The sequence below is a fragment of the Phyllostomus discolor genome, chromosome 1 (assembly GCF_004126475.2).
Source record: "Phyllostomus discolor isolate MPI-MPIP mPhyDis1 chromosome 1, mPhyDis1.pri.v3, whole genome shotgun sequence".
NCBI classification, from domain to species: Eukaryota; Metazoa; Chordata; class Mammalia; order Chiroptera; family Phyllostomidae; genus Phyllostomus; species Phyllostomus discolor.
The window spans coordinates 143073534-143094957 of record NC_040903.2 but is presented as its reverse complement, the minus strand read 5'-3'; the positions used below and the strand labels follow the sequence as shown (position 1 = coordinate 143094957).

The 21424-nt window shown below is 46.5% G+C and overlaps 1 long non-coding RNA gene across 1 annotated transcript; it reads right to left on the bottom strand.

Annotated features, from left to right (window-relative positions):
* Positions 1-3386: 3386 nt before the first annotated feature.
* On the bottom strand, positions 3387-21180 carry LOC118501481. Its single transcript, XR_004904108.1, has 3 exons — positions 21170-21180; positions 14310-14316; positions 3387-3514 (listed from the first exon to the last, which is right to left on the bottom strand). It is a non-coding gene; the product is annotated as an uncharacterized LOC118501481 (long non-coding RNA).
* Between the last annotated feature and the right edge of the window lie 244 nt (positions 21181-21424).

Here is a 21424-nt window from a genome sequence, read left to right as displayed (position 1 = left end):
CCTTTGAAGGTGAAGGAAGGGGCCACAAGCCAAGACATACAGGTGTCACTAGAAGCTGAAAAGTACAAGGAAATAGATTCTCATCTGAGAACCTCCTAAAGCACAGGTGGCAAACACAAGGCCCACGGGCCAAATCCGGCCCTCCACTGTGTGTTATCTGGCCCAGCACCTTGTTTCTACCTGGTGGCAGCACCAAGCTTCTTGCCCCTAGTTAAGGAGTAGTTACATTTATGCAATACTAAAATTACATTCGGTGCTTTGAAGGCAACCACGAGGCTGATGTGGTCCCCCGTGAAAATGAGTTTGACACCCCTGTCCTAAAGGAAGCAGCCCACCAACACCTTGACTTTAGCTCAGTGAGACTGATTTTGGACTTCTGACTTCCAGAACTGTAAAATAATAAATATGTATTTTTTTAAGTCACTAAGTTTATGGTAATTTGTTATAGCAGTGAGAAACATATACTTTCTTTAAGTCTATCATTATGTTACTTAAGAACATTTTATTGTGCCTTGGCTAGTATGGCTCAGTGGATAGAGCACCACTCTGAGAACCAAAGGGTCTGTGGTTCAATTCCCAGTCAGGGCACATGCTTGGGTTTCGGGCCAGGTCCCCAGTAGGAGGCATGTGAGAAGCAACCACACATCATTGATGTTTTTCTCCCTTTCTTCCTCCCTTCCCCTCTGTCTAAATATAAATAAATAAAATATTTTTTATAAAAAATGTTATTGCAGTAACTGACAGAATAACTGTACACATTGGAAATGCACAATTTAATAATTTTTGACATATGTAAACACCCATGAAGTCATTACCACCATCAAGATAGTGAACATTCTCAGGCCCTGGCTGGCATAGCTCAGTGGATTGAGCGCCGGCTGTGAACCAAAGTGTCGGCAGTTCGATTCCCAGCCAGGGTACATGCCTGGGTTGCATGCCACGGCCCCCAGCAACCACACATTGATGTTTCTCTCTCTCTCTTTCTCCCTCCCTTCCCTCTCTAAAAATAAATAAATAAAATCTTTTAAAAAAACTTTAAAAAAAAAGATAGTGAACATTCTCAACACCTCCAAAATTAACTCAGGCACCTCTGCCATAGCTCAGGGAGGCTGAGTAATCCCTCAATCCCAGCCCCCCCTGAGCTCCCACCCTGCCTCCCTTTCAGGCACCCCCTGGTCTGTCTTCCGTCAGTACAGACTATTGGTTTCGTATAGACGAAATCATACAGTATACCCTTTTTTGTCTGGCTTCTTTCATGCAACCTGGTTGTTTTGAGATCCATGTGTGTTGTGTGCATGCCAGCACAGTCCCCCACCCCTCATCTGTGGTTTTGTTTTCTGTGGTTTCAGTTACCTGCAGTCAACCACGATCCGAAAACATTAAATGGAAAATTGCAGCTAAAAACAATTCATAAGTAGCATGCCACTCATTGTGAGATGAAATCTCTGTCCTTCCCACCCAGGACATGAACCATCCCTCTGTCCAGCATCTCCATGCTGTATACGCTCCCTGGCCAGTGGTCAGCTGGTAGCCATCATGGTTATCAGATGCACTGTGGTGGTATCACAGTGCTTGTGATCAAGTCGTCCTTATTGTACTTAATAATGACCCCAAAGTGCAGGAGTAGTGATGTTGACAGTTTGAATATGCCGAAGACAAGCCATAAAGTGTTTCCTTTAAGTGAAAAGGTGAAACTTCTCAATTTATTAAGAAAATAAAATGAACCTTATGCTCAGGTTGCTAAGACCTATGGTAAAAATGAAATCTTCTATCTGGGAAATGGTAAAGAAGGGAAAAGAAGTCATGCTAGCTCTGCTGTTGCTCCTCAGACGGCAAGTGCGTCTCATGCAGGCATTTTCCACCTCACATCACCACAAGAAGAAGGGTGGGTGCAGGACAACAAGATATTTTGGGAGAGAGAGACCACATTCACATAACTTTATTGCAGTTATTGTTAATATATTATTGTACTTAATTAAAAAATTAAACTTTATCATAGATATGTATGCATAGGTAAAAACATAGTATATAGCCCTGGCTGGTATAGCTCAGTGGGTTGAACATGGGCTGCAAACCAAAGGGGAGCCAGTTCGATTCCCAGTCCGGGTACGTGGCTGGGTTACAGGCCAGGTCTCCAGTAGAGGGTGTGTAAGAGGCAACCACACATTGATGTTTTTCTCCCTTTCTTTCTCCTTCCTTCCCCCTCTCTAAAAATAAACAAATAAAATCTTTTTTAAAAAAAACAGAGTATATATAGGGTTTAGTGGTATCCATGGTTTCAAGAATCCGCTATGGGTCTTAGACGACATCCCCTGCGGATAAGGGGGGACTACTGCAGTTAATTCCCTTTTGCTGCTAGGTAGTATTCCATTGCATAGATAAGTTACAGAATGGACCCGTAGCGGGGGGCAAGATACTGTTACCCAATGAACTCCCCCCTCCCTCAGGGTCCTTCTGTATTAGGTTCTCCTTGCCCACCACCCATAGGAATTGGAATTTTGGCTCTCAATGCTAGTTTGGTGAAAAGGAAAGAAACTATTTATTCAAAAGTTATACAGGTTTAGGGTAATGACTTAATGTCTTCATTAGAATCCCAAAGTCCCTTTAAAACGTCCACAAACACACGCAGTCCTTCCTTCCCCCCTTTGCCCAGTCAGGGATACTGTATCTCAGGAAAAAATAAAAATAGAAGTTTGTGAGCCAGCTAGCTCCTGGTTTTTCCCATCAATCCATGCTCAGCCGACAGGTCTTCCTCAGTTCCCAGCACCATCAGCTGTGTCACCAGGATCTCCAAATCCATGTGACACCTTCTCATGGCCCACCAGCAAGAGCCCTTTCTCCCCTTTCCTTCCCTGCAAGGTCTCTCCTGCAAGGTCTCTTCTTCTAAACTGCTGAGAGAAAGATCTGTATCGCTGCTACATCTTGCTTTCCTGCTTCCTAAGCCGAATGGTAAAGGGAGCCCCAAAACCACAGGGTTCCCCTGCAAAACCATGTGGTCCCCTCTGCATGGCTGCCATGCCAGGGTTTAAATCCCAGTGCAAATTTTCCTCTGTATCCCCATTTCTGACTCCTCCCACAATCAGCCACACATGCCAGAATCCCTGTATTTTTCCAGCTTTTCTGAGCTGCCATAGTAAGTCCCGACAGGCGTGGCCCCATGGCGTGGAGGCAACCATCTCCAAACTCTCACGCAGGTGCTGTAGCCAGGGGGAAATAGCTGCCTTCCAGTTATGTCATGGGTGAAGTGATTCCCATCTTCCTGGCTCAAAGCAAGGCCACAGCTACTTAACATATCTATGAAGCTAGCCAACAGTTATAGATATGTAAAATGACCATTTTTGCATATCAGGCATGAAGCTGGCCAACTGTTAATATGCAAAATAACTCTCAATGGCCCTGCCCCATGTATCCCATCCCCCAATTCAGACTTGTGGGGGTGAGGATAGCTTATATTTTTTATATATCCTGGACACCCTAGTTCTGGACCCCATTATAAATCTGTCTTTGGGGGGCCCTGCTACACCCCATTTTGCTTATACCCTCACCCATTTGCAAACATTTAAGTCGTCTCCATTTTGGCTATTACAAATAACTCCTACAAACATTCATGTGAAAGTCTTTGTATGCTTTTACTTTTCTTGGGTAAATACCTATGAGTAGAAGGGCTAGATCATACGATAGATGTGTGTTTTACTTTTCAAGAAACTGCCACTGCTTTCTAAGTGGTTTTTGGAAAGAAGAGAGAGGAGACAGAGATAGAAATTTAAAATCATAGTAAAAGGGAGGAAATTGGAGAAGAGGAAGGGGATAGAGGAGAGTAAGAATGAAAAGAGCCCTGCCTGGGTGGCTCAGTTGCTTGGAGCGCCATCCCAAGTGTTGCAGGTTCAACCCCCAGTCAAGGCGCATATGGGAGGCAATTGATCAATGTTTCTCTCTCACATTGATGTCTGTCTGTCTCTCTCTTTCAAAATTAATAAAAATATGTCCTCAGGTGAAGATTTACAAAAAAGAGAGAGAGGGAGGAAACACAAGGAAGTGGTTTCAGACACAGCTGGAAACAGATGGCGCATGCACCTCGGGCTACCTGAGGTTTAATAAAGGGACTATTTTCAAAGAGCTTGTGAAACCGACAATGGTCACAGCAGTGCCTTGGTTACCACCTCTAGGCCTGAAGGGCCTCAGAAAAGGGAGATTCTGGGCACCTGCAGGGAGTAGCAACCAGGAGAGGGCCACCACTGGAAGTGGGATGCATCCAGCCCACTTAAACTGGAACGGAGACAGCTGATGTAATAAACACTTCCCCATCCCTCTGCACCCCTCTCCATGCTGTCTCCATCTCCTGCTGGCAGTTTCCATTAGCCAGACCCAGCCAGAAGCCAGAAAGCATCGGAGTATGGTGATGACGTCCGTGTGGACCAGCCTCCGTGGCTGGAAGTGGATGGATGGAAAGTGGATGGGGGCGGCGGTGTGGGGTGGGGGGTGCACAAAAAGAAGACACCCAGTACAGGAGCTGACAGAGAAGGGACAAAAATCTGAGGTGCTTTTCCATCTGCGTTTATTAAGGACGTGAAAAGGCTGAGAAAACAGTCTGTAATGATTTAGAATAGACCCAGGGAAGGCAGTGCCTTGTGATGTGCGCTGCTAGGCACCATTTTTATTTATTACAGTTCATCTGCTCAGCCTTGAAATCTATTTTGAAGGAGCTATTAACAACAAACAAAATGATTAATTCTAAAACTGCTGCTGTTACAGATCTAGCTTGATTGTATCCTCATTAAAAAGGAAAAAAAGACCTCTTCTAAATCGTGAAACACAGTACCCTGGATTTGTGTGAATGTGGCTAAGAAGCAGGTATCTACCACAGGAAAGCTGAGTCTGAAGACCAGAGATGCTTCATGGACAGACACAAAATGTCTTCAAACCTTAGGGAAGACACAGAAATCTTAGTAGGACATGTCCTCTTGGCAGATGGTTATTCTTTGCCTCTGCCAGGTGACCTGTGCATTTTGGGGTAAATCATCGCCATTTTATTCATTTCAACATGAGGACTGCTGGCAAAAGAACAAGATGATCAAGGGAAGAACTCAGCATCTGTCAAATCTGCTGGAGACTTTCTCCACATCCTTTTTCATGTTTTTAATCTCATAAAACCCTAGACTTCACCTCCCTTAAATTATATTTATGTTTCATCTTTTAGGGAATCTTTGGGATGCCTATGAACAAGCCATTCATAATAGAATATTCTTAGAATTCTTTCTTATCTCAGGTAAGAAAACTGAGGGTGTTTTTGTCCCACTGACTTGAGTAAGGACTGAAGGCTTGAACGTATCAGTGCCTAGTATGGATGAGATCGCCAGCCACTTTTTCCACAGTGGACACCAAAGGGAAGCCTTTGGATGATTAGTAGCAAGTTTGAAATCTGGTTTTGCAGTCAAGTTCTTTGTAATGATGCTTTCTGGTGATTTGGATTTTTATTCTCTTTGCTCAGAACCTCTGAAGGGGAAAGTTAAGAAAAGTCAAGCCTTTTACTATGAATTGCTTTTTCCAGTTCCCACAGACCAAGAATATAATGAGGTGATACTAATAGAATAAGTAGTCTGCTATGATTTCACACATTTTGATAAGTAGAAAGATAGTCAACAAAATTTTATCTTCATTTGCTCAGAAATGTGAGCCAATCCAGGGGTAGAGTAGAAAGAATGGTTAATTATGAAGTCAAGGGTTTGGTATTCTAATTCCACTGATTTTACTAACTAGCCACACGTGCTCAGGTAAAATTCACTCAGTTCTCTGTTTCCTGTAGCTTTCCAACAGAATAATTATATGTAACGAGAATAACCCACCTGACAGTGGGCATGAGCTCTTCCACAGAAACAGCCCAAGACAGATTAAATGGTGTGAACAGGAAGTGTCCCAATGTGCATGTACGGAAGATCCAGGACAGCCTTGCAGTGAGCAGAGAAGGAGAGGACACAGCACAAAGAAGCCAAGCGCAGAAGGTTCATCACAGGCAGAATCACCACACCACACAGATCCAGGAGCCGCCCCATGACAGTAAATTAGCAGCAGGTGTTTTGTGGGACGTTGCATCCTCTATGTGCCAGGGACTGTGATAGGTGTTGGAGGCATTAAATGAATTAAGCGAGAAAGCCATTAGACTGATGTGGCTGTAAATCCATGATGGCCTATGTAAGCAAACCCAAATCTAAGCCTACAAATGCCTCAAGGTACAGAACTGAAACCTAAGGACAACCAATCACAGTCAGTTAGGCTTTAAGCTATAGCCAATCAATAAATTCCTTGCTTTGTTTTCTCTTTTCTCTATAACAGTCTCTCCCTGAGGTCCTGCAGGTGGAGCATTCCTAACCACTTCCTGTTTGGCACTGCTCAATTCAAATAGATTTTTGCTCAAATAAACATAAAAAATTAATATGCCTCAGTTTATCTTTTAACAGGGGCTAGGGATGAACTTTGAGCACAAACAGCTCAGCTTAGAGCTTACAGCAAAGAGGGAAGACAGAGTGGGGTGAAGAGTAGGGGCCTCGAAGCTCCAGGAGCACACAGGCCAAGAGGTTGAGGAAGGGGCTAATTCAAGCAGAGAGACCAGCAGGGCAGAGGTCAGAACAGCAAGCTTACTGGAGAGACTAAAGGCTGGCTCCAGAGAGCAAGGGGGGAGGAGTTTGCCAGAGGAGTCTGGACACAACCTGGGAGACCTGGGGCGCCTGCTTAGGGATTTCACTCTTTATCCTAAGACCAGCAAGAATGCTCCTTACTGGTGCATTACTTGTGCAGCGTTTCAAGCAGGAGCTGACTCAACTAGATACCAGTTTTGAAGAGATCACTCTGGCTACTGTTTGGAAAACAGATCGGAACCCTATATATATGTAAATTTAAGGTTTGCTACATAAGAATGTGCCTGATTGCCTGTATTCCCATGCCATGGTATAAGAGGTAGTTTGTCTGTCTTCATCTAGTGTTCCTGTCACAGAGCTTCTGAAATCCTTGGACTGTCCCAAGGAAGAGAAGTGTATTTATTATTCACGAGTTCCTAGGTCACACCTGAGTTTATGCTAATAAGATGACTCAAGGGTCTCCTACACAGCTTCAGGATGGGGACTGGTCACCAGGAAGACTGAACACCTGGTTAGAAGGTTGAGACTTCAAGCAACGTGCTATCAGCCCAGCCTACGTCCCGGTGTGGAGGGGGACTGGTGATAACACTCAGTCACTTGGTCTGTGATTTAATCAGTCACACCTGTGTAATAAACCTGAACGCCAAACCTCAGGGGAGCTTCCAGGTTGGTGGACGGGTTCAACGTACTCGGGCGGTGACCGGTCCTGAGTCCCCTGGTCGGGGCAGGGATGCTCTGTACTCAGGGCCTTCCCACACTTTTCACCATGTGTCTCTTCATTGAACTGGTCATGTTCTGCATCCTTTATAATGAAATTAAAATCATAAATATAGTGCTTTCCTGAGTTCTGTGAGTCGTTCTAGCAAATTATCAAATCTGAGGGGGCTATGGGAACCTTCCAGATTTGTAGCCAATGGTCAAAAGTATAGGTGGCCTGGGGATCCCCAAGTGTACCTGGCACCTGAAATGGGAGCCGTCCTGTGCAGGACAGAGCCCTCAGCCGGTAGGGTCTGCAGTCAGCCCCAGGCGGGCGCCAGACTTGGACTGAGGCACAGCAGGGGTGACAGACCAGTGGGTTGAAACAGAATCCAGGCCATATTTTGTCTTGGTCATTCTTAATTTCAAATCAAAAAACCTTTTGTCAAAGGGAGGGAAAGAAAAAAAACTTGTCCCCAAATTAAGAAAAGAGCAGATTTGCTTGCTGTTGAGAAAAACCTCTGGCTTTGGGCAGTTCAAAATTCAGACCTTGTCACCTGGTGGCGAGGCCCCTGGGCTGACACCTTCCAAGCTTCCCTGTCTTTGGCCTGAACGTAATCAGGGGTTAAGCTGTCCTTCCCGTTTCTGGCCATGCAGCAGCTGCTCGTTGTTTGCTTTTTTTTTTCTTTTTTCTAAGATAAATCTAATGTTTGTTTGTTTTTTATTGTTGTTCAAGTACAGTTTTCTGCCTTTTCCCCCCAGCCCTCCCCACCACCCCAGCCCTCCCCACCTCTCACCTGTCTTCCGCTTCCAAAACGTGCTGCTTTCACAGGCACCATGAGTCTGCATGCTGTCATCTGAGACCGCCCTGCCATGGATTTCCTTCCCCACAAACAATGTGCACCTGATGTTTTGGTGACCTTTGACATGAAACTGCGACCTTTTATACATTTTAAAAACCAGCTGCTACATAAACATAATTTGCCAGTTCCAAAACCCCTCCTGTCCTACCTTCTCTGAACCAGCCCCCTGCTGCTAACAAATGCAACATTGTATTGTGCCAGAGATCAATTCGTCTGAGGAAATTTTTGAATCTCTTTTAAGAATGACTATAGTACAACTTCAGGTTAGTAGTGGGGAGAGGGAAAGAAAACATTCCTTCCAGAAAGCTACCTTAAAAAGGCCCATTAAAAAAAATGCCCATTTCAATCCAGAGAGCTCACAGGTTACATATTTAATACGCCCAAGAAAGGCACAGTAATTAGAAAGATACTGGTACTTATAACTAATACATCATTTTACACATTCTGCCATTAAAGGTCTTTTGGTTTTTTTAATCATTTGTATTATAAGTTTGGTTATCAAATTTTTCATGACTAGAAAGGAAGTCCCGTTACACACCATTCTCAGTGATAGTTCTTCTCCGAGTCGCCCACCACAGCTGTGCTTCCGACCCTACCAGCGGTCTGTGCGATAACCGCGTCCCGGAGGGAAAGCTCCAACCACCGGTTCCCTGTGTCGCGGGCAGGCGGCAGAGCCCAGCCAGGTCCCCAAATGCCCAGTCTCTTCCTCCCACAGCGCCAGAAGAACTCCGCCAGCCACGAAGCCACCCAGTGTCCCCCCATTCCGTTGTAGCAAACGCCGTTTTCCACTTTCTTTTCCCCCTCACCACCTCACACATTCTCATCACTCCTCCCAGAAAAACACATAACAATAATTTTCCTTGATACTTAGAAGTTGAAGTAAAAATAGGAATGAGTGGGTGAGCATTTTTCTCCTTGTTCTACGGGGTGCAGAGCTCTCGACACTTTACTTGAGAGTGTCTAGGCTCGATTCTGATGCATCTCCAGATCCCACACCACCCTTCGCTCCTGTCACCCGCCCGGGCTGACTCTGCAAGAACCACAGGGCAGAGGGAGTGCGTGGACCCAGCCGCAGCTCCCTGTGCTGCCTCCTTTATTTTGTGCCACCAAGACTAAGCTTAACCACAGGGTCCCATTCTTGATCAACCTTATCAAGATGTCTAGGACATCTCTAGAAATGCATCACTACTAATTGTGTTCCTGGGTATATAAGAAAATAATATTTTCTATTGCAAGACAGAAGAAAGAAAGTGTATGGTATTGTAATTTATTTAGGCAGGTACATACAGGCCTACACACACACACACACACACACACATTCTGTTTCTATATTTTGGCTCTTTTGTTTCAGTTGATCTGGGATTATGCACTTTCTCATGTAGCTTTCCACTTTTTCCAAAACATTTTGCCTTACAGATGATATTTAGAGATATTTTTAGGTAGCAGTTACCAGGGAAAAAAAGTCAAAGTGCTTTAATAGGCATTTATAGTTTTCATCAAAATAAATGTTTTATTAATACAACTGTTTCTCATAATTATATACATCATTCAGCCTGGTAATATCATTGATGAGATTTTTTTTGATCCCCAGTAATGGGACCAAGTACAAAGACAACTAAGATTTTTGTGTTATTTTCATTCCCAAAGAAAAGAAACAGGAATAAAAAAGGTAAAATCTTCTGGGTCACAGCAAGAACCCAGAGGACTATTTCACCTATCTCTTTGCATGAATTTTACCTCAAACATACACATAAAAAAATCTACTTCAAACAAACCACTACCATTAATGCAATCTGATCAATAAAGTCAGCAGAAGAAAGCCTGTCCCATGTCATTACAGAGGAAATACACCACCATTATTTAGGACACCTGGGGACAAAGAGATCTAAGGGTTTTCCCATGGCTCGGTTGGTTGGAGTGTTGTCCTGACGCACCAATGTTGAGGGTTTGATTCCCAGTCAGGGCACACACAGGAATCAGCCAATGAAAACATGGAGAAGAGGAACAATGAACCAATGTTTCTCTCAGTGTTTCTCTCTCTCTCCATCCGCCACTTTCTTCTCTAAAGAAGGAAGGAAAGGAGGGAGGGAGGGGGAGGGAAGGAGGGAGGAAGGAAGGAAGGAAAAATAATAGGAAAAGTAAATAATGTAGGAAAAGTAAATAATGGTCTTTTAGATTCTGCAAATGGGGGCAATATAACTAAAATTGATGATACAGGGTCTTCTTAAAATCCTTGTGCTACTTTAGATTTAATGTTAGAGCTTTGTTGAGTCTGGTGGTGGAAACTATTACACCATACGCGTCATGAGATAAAACAGTGCATTATCCTCTGCTAGCTGAAATGGACTTCAGTGCTGCTGGTCACAGAACACAGTTTTCCTCCTCAGCTACAGAAATCACTTGTAATTTCCTGAGGATCCAGAACAAGCAGCAGAGTTATTTGGTACAGGGCTCAGGGGGACACCATCCGAGGTCACTAGGTGTGGCTGGCACTCTTGGGAGCGGAGTCAGTGGGGCCTCCTGGCCTCCTGTGGAGAGGCGTGGCGTGGAGATGCGCAGCAGAGTGCCCACCCTGTACGCTGCCACCTGTGAGATGTGCATAAAGGGGCCCCCTTGGGGGGGGGGATAAGCGATTTAGCTATGCACCCCAGTGCCAACCTTTGGTGCCCCTGCTTAGGGGAATCCACTGAGATGCCACAGCGTCCAGACCCTGGGGAACGTGGGAGCCCTCCGTCCCTTGGGCACCGAGTCTGGGAGCTGGCTACTTAGAGGCAGGCCCAGGGCCGGGGCCAGGCGCCCGGCAGCCCTGCGGGTCCCCACAGCGTACAGCAGTGCACACTTGTGTAACTAGACACACTCAAGTATACAGTTCTGTGGGTTTGTGATCACTCTATTTTCATTTTCAGAGGGGCTTTAGTTCCAGGTGCAACGATGTGTCGATGCAGGTCCTTAGATGGTAACAACTGTGCCTCTCGGGGGAGCATGGTAATGGGAAGGGGGCCCATGTGTGCCTGCAGGCAGAGGGTATGTGGGAAATCTCCGTAACTTCCGCTCAGCTGTGCATTTTAAATGTCTAAATTAAAATAAATTTGCTTATACCTGCCTTTTTAGACATGTCCCTTCATTGGGATGACCTAAAATATGTGAGTGAAAAATGTAAGGTGATTTTTTTTAGCCCTACCTTGAAAAAAGTTAGGTCTTGCAGGTCAAGAGCGCTGATCAGGGCATTAAGGATGACCGCCTTGCTTTCAGACAAAATGATGGGGACGAAGAACCCTTTCCTGAGCCCTTCGTACTGTGCTGTTGTCCTAAACTTTAACAAATTGGCTGTTCCTCCTGTTCATCTTTATTTTTAATAGCTTGGCCACCCCCCTAGCTAGAAACCATGAAGTCGTCTATCTCCATCCATCACTCCCTCCTCCCAACCAGTCAAAATAGTCGGATGCGACTTCACAAGTCTGGAATGTCACATCACCTCTTCCTCACGCCCTAGGCTACCTCCATCCGCACCCTCTCCCCCCAGCCCCGACTGCTGACTGACAGCCGCCCCTCATGCCCGCCCGGCTGCACTCCACAGTTGTGTCTGTAGTTCCTTCACCACGTGTTGATTTCTCGCCATGAAGAAGGTTTACATGTGTCTCACTAAAGACACAAGGGTGGATAAGACACCTCCCCTGCTCCCAAGGATCTCACGTCTAAAATGCAAATTCCTTTTAGTCACTCACTTACCTGAAATTTTCCAGGGGATCCCCATCGCCTGTAAGATGAAATCAAAACTTACTAGCATAGCACCGTTTGCATTGTTCTTACTCCTGGGACGTGGCCCCCGTCAAACTTCTGTCTGGTCTCCGCCCCCACCCCCCGTCTGCCACATGCACCCCAGCTGCAGCCACTTGTAGGCTGTTCACCCTTCTCAGACTCCCACAAACCACGTCCTTTTTACCCAGAATGCCCTCCCTCTAGGAAACTCTCAGAATTTTCTTCAGACCACATGAAACTTTCCCTGTCTTCTCTCCTCAGACTCAGTAGATGCTTCCTGCCTCTGGGCAGCCCAGCGCTTCCCACACAGCTGTGTGATTTCCTTGGATGTCTGTCTCCCCAGGGGACAGTGAGCCCTGGGGGACAAGGGCCAAGTTCCCTCGTAAGGGGTAGGCAGGCAACTTCATTCATCCAGTGCCTGCTTTCTCGGGGGGCCTCGCAGACAGCCCGCCCAAGCCTCCCAACAGGCCCAAGTGGCATCAGAGTGTGGAAGAAAAGGCAAAACACAAGAAGCTGGGTTTCCCCAGAGGCGGCCAGTTGGGTCCCTGCCTAAGGGCCCCACAGGACATTACTTTGGAGAAGTCACCATGACTAAACAGCTCCCTCCCAGGTTCACAGGTTGAGAAACCTGTGCAGAGAGTTCTACCAGCTCTACGTTCCCTCAAGGGCGGCAACACCCTGAGCTTACTCACAGGGTGTAACATGCATAAGCCAGCATGCCAAGTCAGAACTGTTCCAGAAACACCCCAGATGCGTGTACAGGCCACCCTACATGCCAGGTGCTGAGTGCTCTTAGATGACTTAATCCACTATCCCTCACAAGTAGGAAACAGGTACTACGAGTGTCCCCATTTCACAGACAAGGATACCGAGGCACAGGAAGGTCAGTAACTTGCCTAAGGCCACCAACTAGGAAGTGGCAGAGTGAGAATTTGAATCTGGCTCCAAAGTCAGTGCTTCTCACTATTTTGGTAACTAATGAGAAATAATTTTCGAAGGGACCAGTTATTCTCATGTTATAATAGCAAGTTTTATTCCTGTGGGCAGGCCATGAGCCAAGGCAAATAGGGGCCAGGAGAGGGTTACTGAGTGAGCACGTTACCATGATTCAGATGTTTGATGGGGCCAGAGTAGCCTAATGCACTCCTGTTCACAGAAATACTATCGCACCTGTCTGCAGCACCCTCACCTGAGCAGGTCACGGACCAGCATGGACCCCTGCTGCTCCTCCCTGGGGGTCTGTTGTTCCTCAGCTCTTATTCTGATGAACAGGTTAATATCTTCATTCAAACTTCAGTCAGTCTCAAGTGGCCTGAGAGTCATTCTGCCCCCTTAAAGTGACATGGCACTTCTCTGCTTTGATCTATTTTATACTGATTTTATAGTTTACAGCTCAGAGAGCACTTAGCTTCTTCCTTTTTCCAAGTTCTTGCAGGTGGCCGCTCTGTTGCCTTCTCATTCTGCCTCCAGATATTACTACCCGTATTTGAGCATGGTGAAACAGAGATTAAGGCCACAGGCCTTGTCCCCAAAGCAGGACTTGAACCTGGGCCTCTGACGGCTACTCCTGTTCTTCCTACGTTACCAATGATCAAGAGAAGAAACTGTGCGGATCCGCAGCTGCCCCACCACTGCTGGCCCCCGATCCGTGAGCCCAGCCTGGCGTGTCTGCTTCCCCGCCACCTCACGCTGGCCTCAGCCACGCGCCCCAGAAGCCTTCCTGGCTTCTTCACGTTGTGCACACAGAGGGTCCAGCCAGAGCAACTCGCCCTCCGCGCCCTACACCTTGGCTTCTGTCTGCGGTATACCCCGGCCAGGGCCCTCCCCTCGCTTGCCACTCCACCCTGTGGCACCCACGACACTCACACTTCCCCTCTGCGGGGTTGCCACTGCCTCTGTTCACCTTTTGCTCTGCAGGTTTCCTCCCCCGGGGCCCTCAACCCCCAGGTTCATCCTGGCCCCCGCCACTTCTGTTGGGCTCCCAGATGGGCCCGTCCCACCTGTCGCCATCTTCCCAGCCTCATGGCGGTCTCCACCCCCACCCTTGTGGCTGTTCGGCAAGACGACTACGTTTTCTGGATTTTCTAAGACTACACGGATTTCAGCTCTTCTGGCCCATCATCAGACCGCTTGGCCCAATTTTTGGATCAGAAATGTAGTCAATGTGGGTTCACTGCGCCTAGATGTCATTTTTAGAATTGGTGCCACATGCCCAGGATACACAATTCAAAGGGCATCAAAGGGTACAGAGTGAAAATTAACTCTCTTCTTACGCCTGTTTCCCAGGCCCACGGGCTCCCAGTGCCCTGACACAGCGACTGTGAGCTGTTCCTCATCCTTCCAGATAGAGGCCATGAACCCCTGACCTGGGGGGTTGGCAATTTCTTAATGATTTGTACATTTAAAATTAATTTAAAGAAAGAAATTTTTTAAATCCTGCATCAGTCCTACCACCCTGGGTGAATGCATGTGATTTCTCTAAATTGTGTTTCAATTTTTGACATGTGCAGGTTTTCATTGTTTAATCACAATATTATAAAAGGACTTAATTTTACTTCCCCTGATGGTTGCATACACTATTTCATTTTCATTATTTTAATAGCTACATAATATCCATTTGGGCTAAAATGCAATTGGGACTTGGGGGTTTATTTCAAACTTTCACTATTATAGATAATATCAGTAAAACCATCTCCAACTTCTTCTTCTTGGAATTACTGCTTTGGGACCACTTCCTGGGGTGGTGGGTGTTGCTGCGTCTGGGGGGCAGCTAGTGTCGCATTTGGTCGGGAAACTCTCTTGGAAAGGTGACTGCAGTTTGCAGTGTGTCACACAAGCAGGAGCAGGCATCTTTACTTTTATTTCATCGAATACAATAATTATCCTTATCAGCAAAAAGCCCTTTCGCATGTTGTTCTCATGTATGTGTTTCTGTAATAGGTAACTCAGGTCCACGGCATCTGTTTAGGTTCCTGTGTTTAGTTCAGACTTCTGCAGAAGCAGTCCTCAGCGCCTGTCGGGAAAAGGCTGGATTTCTAGGACCTTAGGAGCTGGTGTGTCTTTGTCACGTTCCACATGAAGGGCAGTTTGGCAAGGTCAAGAATAAATGGACACGTTCTTCCTCTCATTTCTCCTCACTCCTCCCTCCTCCCTCCCATCCTTGGTGGCATCGATCCACGTGCACCGAGCCCCGGTTCTGTTCCCAGACGAGGCAACAGTCCTTCTCGCTTACATTTCTTAACGGTGGTCTTCTCTTCTCACACATTATTGCAGATGCATTTTCCTTTTCATTTAAAATGTACACGAGACCCTCCCATTTTGGAGAGCGAGGCCCGGACTTGAACTTGGGCTCTTTACTTACCAGCTATAACCCTTGGGCAAATCACTTAACCTCTCAGAGTTAATTTCTATCAGTAAAATAGAAAAATAAAAATACCTGTCCTCCTCACATAGTTATAGTAAAATCAGGTGGAAAGGTGTATGACTGTGAGAACTGTGTAAACAGCAAGTCACTCCCCAGATGTTCATAAGTGTCCTCTTAGGCCATGTGACTCTTCTGTTTCTAATCTGATCTCTTATTGGCTCTGGAAAAATGTATTATTGCATCTTTAATTATTTATGTAGAGGCTTTTATTTTGTCTGCTTATTCAGGAAGTCGAACCATTCAGTTAATTGAAATGCTAAACTCTATCCCCCAGATCTGCCTCTTGAAATGTCTCATTTCTCAATTTTGTTTCTTAAAAGTTTGTATCTATTGCTTAAAATTTTTTAATGATTTAAGTGCCATTTCTGCCTATGCCATTTAAACATTTTCAGCTTATGTTTTGCAATGATCACTAACAAGAAATCCTATCTCAAAAATTCCGTATCAATTACCATTAACAAAGAATTCGTCATTCTTTTTTACTCTTACCTTCTCTTACTTGAAAGGATAGTGGCTACTACATGTCTTTGAAAGAGACTCCAACCATTTTCTGAATTCTGTGTGGTTTCCTGCAGTTGCTTTTTTCAGTATTAATTAAAATAGAGTTTACTGCACATTCTTCGGTCTTTTTGGGTGATAAAGCATTTTCAGAGAGCCCACATTAATTTTCTGAGTTGAATGCATTCTCCCTTGTTAACTTAGTGACTGATCTCTGCTGTACTGCTGAAAATTCTTTAGTGAAATTTCTGATTGATTTTAATAGCTCTAGTGATTAGGAGTTTGAGTGAGTTTCTATCATTCCACCATCTTCCTGGGTCATTTTCCTACTACATCAGCTCCTTCCAGCCTCTGGCTCCATGGAGTCTAGAAAGGATCCAAAGACCAAAGTTGAGGGTAGAACAAGAGTCAAATATTTTTTAATAGCAAACTGAAAAAAAATGCCTTATTGTGCTTTATTGCAGCTTTTAAAGTTCAGGTGGGGCCTAAAAAAAGAGGAAGAAGAATGGAATACCAAAATAAAATCTTATCACAAACCCCTTAATAAAATCTTCTTATTAACTACATTCCTAAAGTTTCTGAACCTTCCAGGCACCTTGCACGCAGCAAAGGCTACGCTGGTTTCTTCAGTTACAAGTGAGGGTGAGGGTTCTCTTTCCAAGATCTTTTTCCAGCTCTGAAGTTCTACATTAAATAATATTTAAACTGCAGGATCAGGCATAAACTGATGTGAACAGAATGCCCCCACTTCCTGCCACTGCACCTTCAAAATGCACACATACACGCTTGTGCATTGCTCTCACACACTCGCACACACTCACTCCTACTTGGCTTCTCCATTTGGAAATTTTTCAAGTCAACTATAATTAAACAAAAATAAACCCGTGAAAGGGAAAATGAGGGAGCTGAATAGGAAATGCATCCCGCTGGGACCAGGGCAGTCTCTGCTCCCCCACACCTGCTCCAACGCCAGACGTACCTAAGAAGAGAACCTCAGGCAGCCAAGGCATGGGTGAGGCACAAGTCCCAGTCTGGACCTTACAGAGGTTTGGCAGGAGGCGGTGGAGGGCGGCGGTTGGTGGCCCTCTGGTGGACACACTGCCAAATTGCAGCCTTCTCTGTATGGGAAAAGGCACCTGAGCCCATCTGGGATGGCAGCCTCAGGTGGCTCCACGGGAGTGACAGGAAACCCTAACCAAGGGCTTGCCTGGGAGGGACAGGCCAGGCCTTTGCCTCCAAAATGGTACTTCGTGTCATTTTAAGATGCATTATCCCTGAAGCTGTTAGATTTGAGGCTTAAGAAAACTAGGTTGGATTTCAAACTGGACAATGTTAAATGGCCTATATCTTTACTAGTATTTTGGGTACTCCCAGCAGGGAAAAAAAAAATGTTAGTTCAAGTGTTTCAAGATGAAGTTAAGCAGAATAAAGTTACCAGCTCTAGGGCTTGCCTCTCCTTTGAACTTCAACTACTCTGGGTTTACACTGTCCAAACTTGTGTCTCAAGGACACAGCTGTGACAACCAGTGGCAGAGAAGTGAGGGATGGAATCGTTTTGACAGGCTCTGAGTGGGAGGCTTGTGGCTACTTTAAACTATTGATCAGCCAGTATTTAATGCATGACTATACATGTATTTATTTATGCAAGCAACAAATACTTGTTAGTCGTACTACACCAGCCATTGCCTGTCTGCTCTCAGGTCTCTTGCCCACCTTTCTCCTGAGAACCCTGTTTCCTGTTTTTCCCTGTCAGCTATCTTCCAAGGGATGGCACTAGCAAGTTACTGAAGGCTGAGAAGTAAAGAAAAGCCAGATTATGTTTCCGTCCTTCTTTCTCTGTATTTTTAAAATATTTTATTCATTTTTAGAGGGGGGGAAGGAAGGGATAAAGAGAGAGAGAAACATCAGTGTGTGGTTGTCCCCCAAGCTCCCCCCACTGGAAACCCCACAGCAGCGCAGACATGTGCCCCTACTGGGAACCGAACCAGTGACCCCTTGGTTCACAGGCCAGCGCTCAATCCACCGAGCCACACCAGCCAGAGCTGTTTCTTTTTCTTTCTTTCTTTTTTTTTAAATTAACTTGAGAGAGAGAAACATCGATGTGTTGTTCACTTGTTTGTGTATTCAGTGGTTGATTCTCATATGGGCCCTCTCCGGAGATTAAACCCGCCACCTTGCTGTATCAGGACCACACTCTGACTAACTGAGCTACTGGCCAGAGCTCTTCTCGCTCCGTTTTGAGCATCGTTTTTTGCATGGTTCCAGCTCCCCATTAGACAGCCCCTCCATCCAGGGTCCTTGGCAGTCCCAGACATGGTATAGCCCCCACCTCTGATTCTGGTGACACCATCCCTTGCCTGTGTCCTTTGAGCCCTTATGGTGGCACAAGCTTCCTGCTGTCACTCATATTGGGTTGTTTCATCAGCCCATTCTGCTTCCAACTCTGTCCACTTCCTGTGTAATCACTTCCCTGATTTAAATTCCCTCTTTGAAATGCCCAGGACGATTTTGTTGTACATCAGATGATAAGGAGATGGAAGAGGGCAAGACCAGCTCAGTATCTGATTTCACAGAGCTCACAGTCTGTTGGGAAAACCAAGCATTACATAAACAAGCTTTAGTATGATAAATATTTCAAAGGAAAGTCCATAAGACCATAGAGCAGAGAGATCTAACCTAGAATAAGAACACGTTTTGTTGTCCCATGGGTAACACTAGAAACTCTAACAAAGTGGGCCTCTACACAGAGACAGCCCCACAAGCTAGGGCTGTAGTCCAGCAAGTCTTCTTGCTGCCTGTCATCCTCTCTGAGTCCAGCGGGAAAGAAAGGAAGGAACCCAGAAGAAGGGGAAGTTGAGGGTTTCAAGCAGGATTCAGCACACAGCAGTGGCACAGAAGGAAGGGTGGAGTTATTTTGGCAGCCTGCTGGGGCCCAGGAAAGCTAGGCTCTGCCTGGTCCAGCCGGTGGAGAAACCAGAATCTTGGAGGAACATGCTGTCGCCCTGGGCAACCTCCAAAACACAGGTGTTAGGCAATGTCCAGGCCAAGCCTGACTCAGAGAAAGTGCCTTCCAACATGACAGTATTTCCCAGGCCTCCTCACAGCACCGCATGGGGATGAAGAACAGGAGAGTCCCTAGGCTACTTTGCTCCTTTGTCCCCACAGGTTTCTGTTCTTGTCTTGAGGAGCTCACAGCACCCTTATCTTCCCTACCTACTCCTCCACACTGACAAATTCCAGATTTACTCAACACCATGACTCCTCTCGCCAAAGCATAAAATCTCTAAACTGGTGTATCAGATGGGCAGGCACACTTTCTTCACCTTTGCCATTTAAATCACTGTTTACAAGAACTAAAGAGTGTTTTTTGAATGGAGGTTCTCCAGCCCATACTACGGAGAAAAATCATTGTCAAACGCTTGGCCATCCCAAGCCGCCCTGCCTTGCAGAGCTCCCTGGTATGGAATGAGGGCAAGTGTGAATATCTTCTCCCCCTTCCAAGCTCTAGGTTAATCTTAGACATTAGTGTTTAACAGCAGCCCTGGTCTCTCCCTTGAAATCCAAATGACTCAACACTGTCAAAATTCATGACTCAAGAAGTCGTTATGGGTCAGCTGAGGCAACCGAGGGCGGAGGAGTGGGTGGGCACAGGGCCCGTTCACCCCATTGCCTCCAGAGCCCTGCCAAAGCGGGCAGGGCTGAGCCTCCCTGTGGGGAGAGGCAGTGGAAGGGTGGGAAGGAGGGGACAGGTGGACAGATAACACTTAGGTTAGCACTGTTTTTAGCAGTTGTTTTCCAGGTGTTTCGTTGACGGGCCCTGTCTCCTCAGCTCAATTGTAAGTTCTCTGAGTGCAAAGACTAGGTTTATGCCGTAAATCTGTAATCTCCTGGAGTGTTTAGCACAATGCTTCTCCTACAGATGCTTAATCAGCATAGTGTTGATTAATTACAATCTGCTTTAGGGAAAAACGGTGTGTCCTCGCAACAGCTACAGCATAAGGTGTGTGTGAACGTGCTATATGAATATAATAAAGTGTAAAGTATTCAATGCCTGTGCATTAGGAGCCAAGGACCTCCCCACCTCCCAGCCCACCACGCTTCACAGGAGCCACTCCACCCCACCCTGTCGGACCGAGGTAGAATCCTGAGCGAGGGGGCCTCTCATCGCTGCCCACCTAACTCTCCAGCAACAATAAGACAGAAACTGGGGACAAAGCTGACTCTCTACCTCCCTTCACCCCTGCTCTGCTCCCTATAGTCAAAGGTTTCTCTCACCCCACCCCCACACGGACACCCCCTTTATTGCTGATCTCTACAGTCTCACCAACAGCTAAAGCTAGCTCCTTCCAGTCAGGAATCAGCGAGTGCCATCCACCCCCAGAGTTTCAGCTCAGCCTCAGATCTTCTCTGGTGGGATCCTGGAGCTCCTATGTGGTCTTGGAACCTATGAGATCTGATGCCCATTTCAGGCTGGCCTCACAGGGTCCTACTCCCTGTGTCTCTCAGACCGCTCAGCCAGGAGCACAGACTGCCCACATCTCAGCGGGGGCATGGTACTGACCCTCCCAACCCAAACTCGCATGAAATTGAGTCAGTCCTAAGTGCCAGCGGATTAGGTTTCTTTGGGGAACAGTCCTTCCAGACATGAGAAAAGGTGTTGCCCATGGCCCACACCTCCTACCCAGAGAACGGCCAGGCGGCAGAGGAACCAATCTGGAAATGGGAGAGGGAGCCGGCTGGTGCTGAAGAACCCGTCAACCGGACCTTAGTGGCGCTGGCGAGCACCACCCCCATGCACACACCGCCGCACATGCGCGGGGTGACCAGAGCGACTGTGGTCCGCAGAAAGCATGGCTCTTCCCTGGCACAATACGGGAGAACTTACAAATTTGTAACTCACAGCCATTTTCATCCTAAACTTAATGAGCTGAAATTTCCTTCCTTTTTTTGGTCATTCTACTGGATTTTCAACCCATTGTTTTTCTTTTCTGAGTATGGAGCCAATCTTACATCATGTTCTGACAATGAGGATCTTCGCCTTACACCTCAACAGCTGGGCTCCCAGGGCCTCCCTGGCACGCTGGTGTCCTGTCCTCTCCTTGGCACGGCCCTCCAGATTCCACCTCCACTGGACTTCGGGAACTGGTGTTCTCTGTGCTCTACTCACGGCCTCCAGGGGAGTCTGGTGGCCAGGCCTGCCCTGGGCTCCCCACAGATCTGACTGGCAGAGACCTGCCTGCCCTTTGCCAGGCCTCACTGGTTGTTAGTGAGTATGCCGTGTATTATCTTCCCTTCACCGCACTGTCTTTGGGGGTAAATGCAGAGCAATTCTGAAGACCTCACCTCCCTCCAACTCAGCCAGAGCTCGAGGATGACGCTGCCTTGTGGGCAGGCACACCTTCTGGCTCTGCTGCAAGGCAGACTTGGTCTTCCTGTTCTGTTAGTCTGCAAAAAATTAACAGTCGGCCACCATGACCTTTATACACACTTGTCAACCTGAGCACGAAGAAGTCTGGACTCTGAAAGCTCTCTGGCAGGCTTGTGAGTTACAT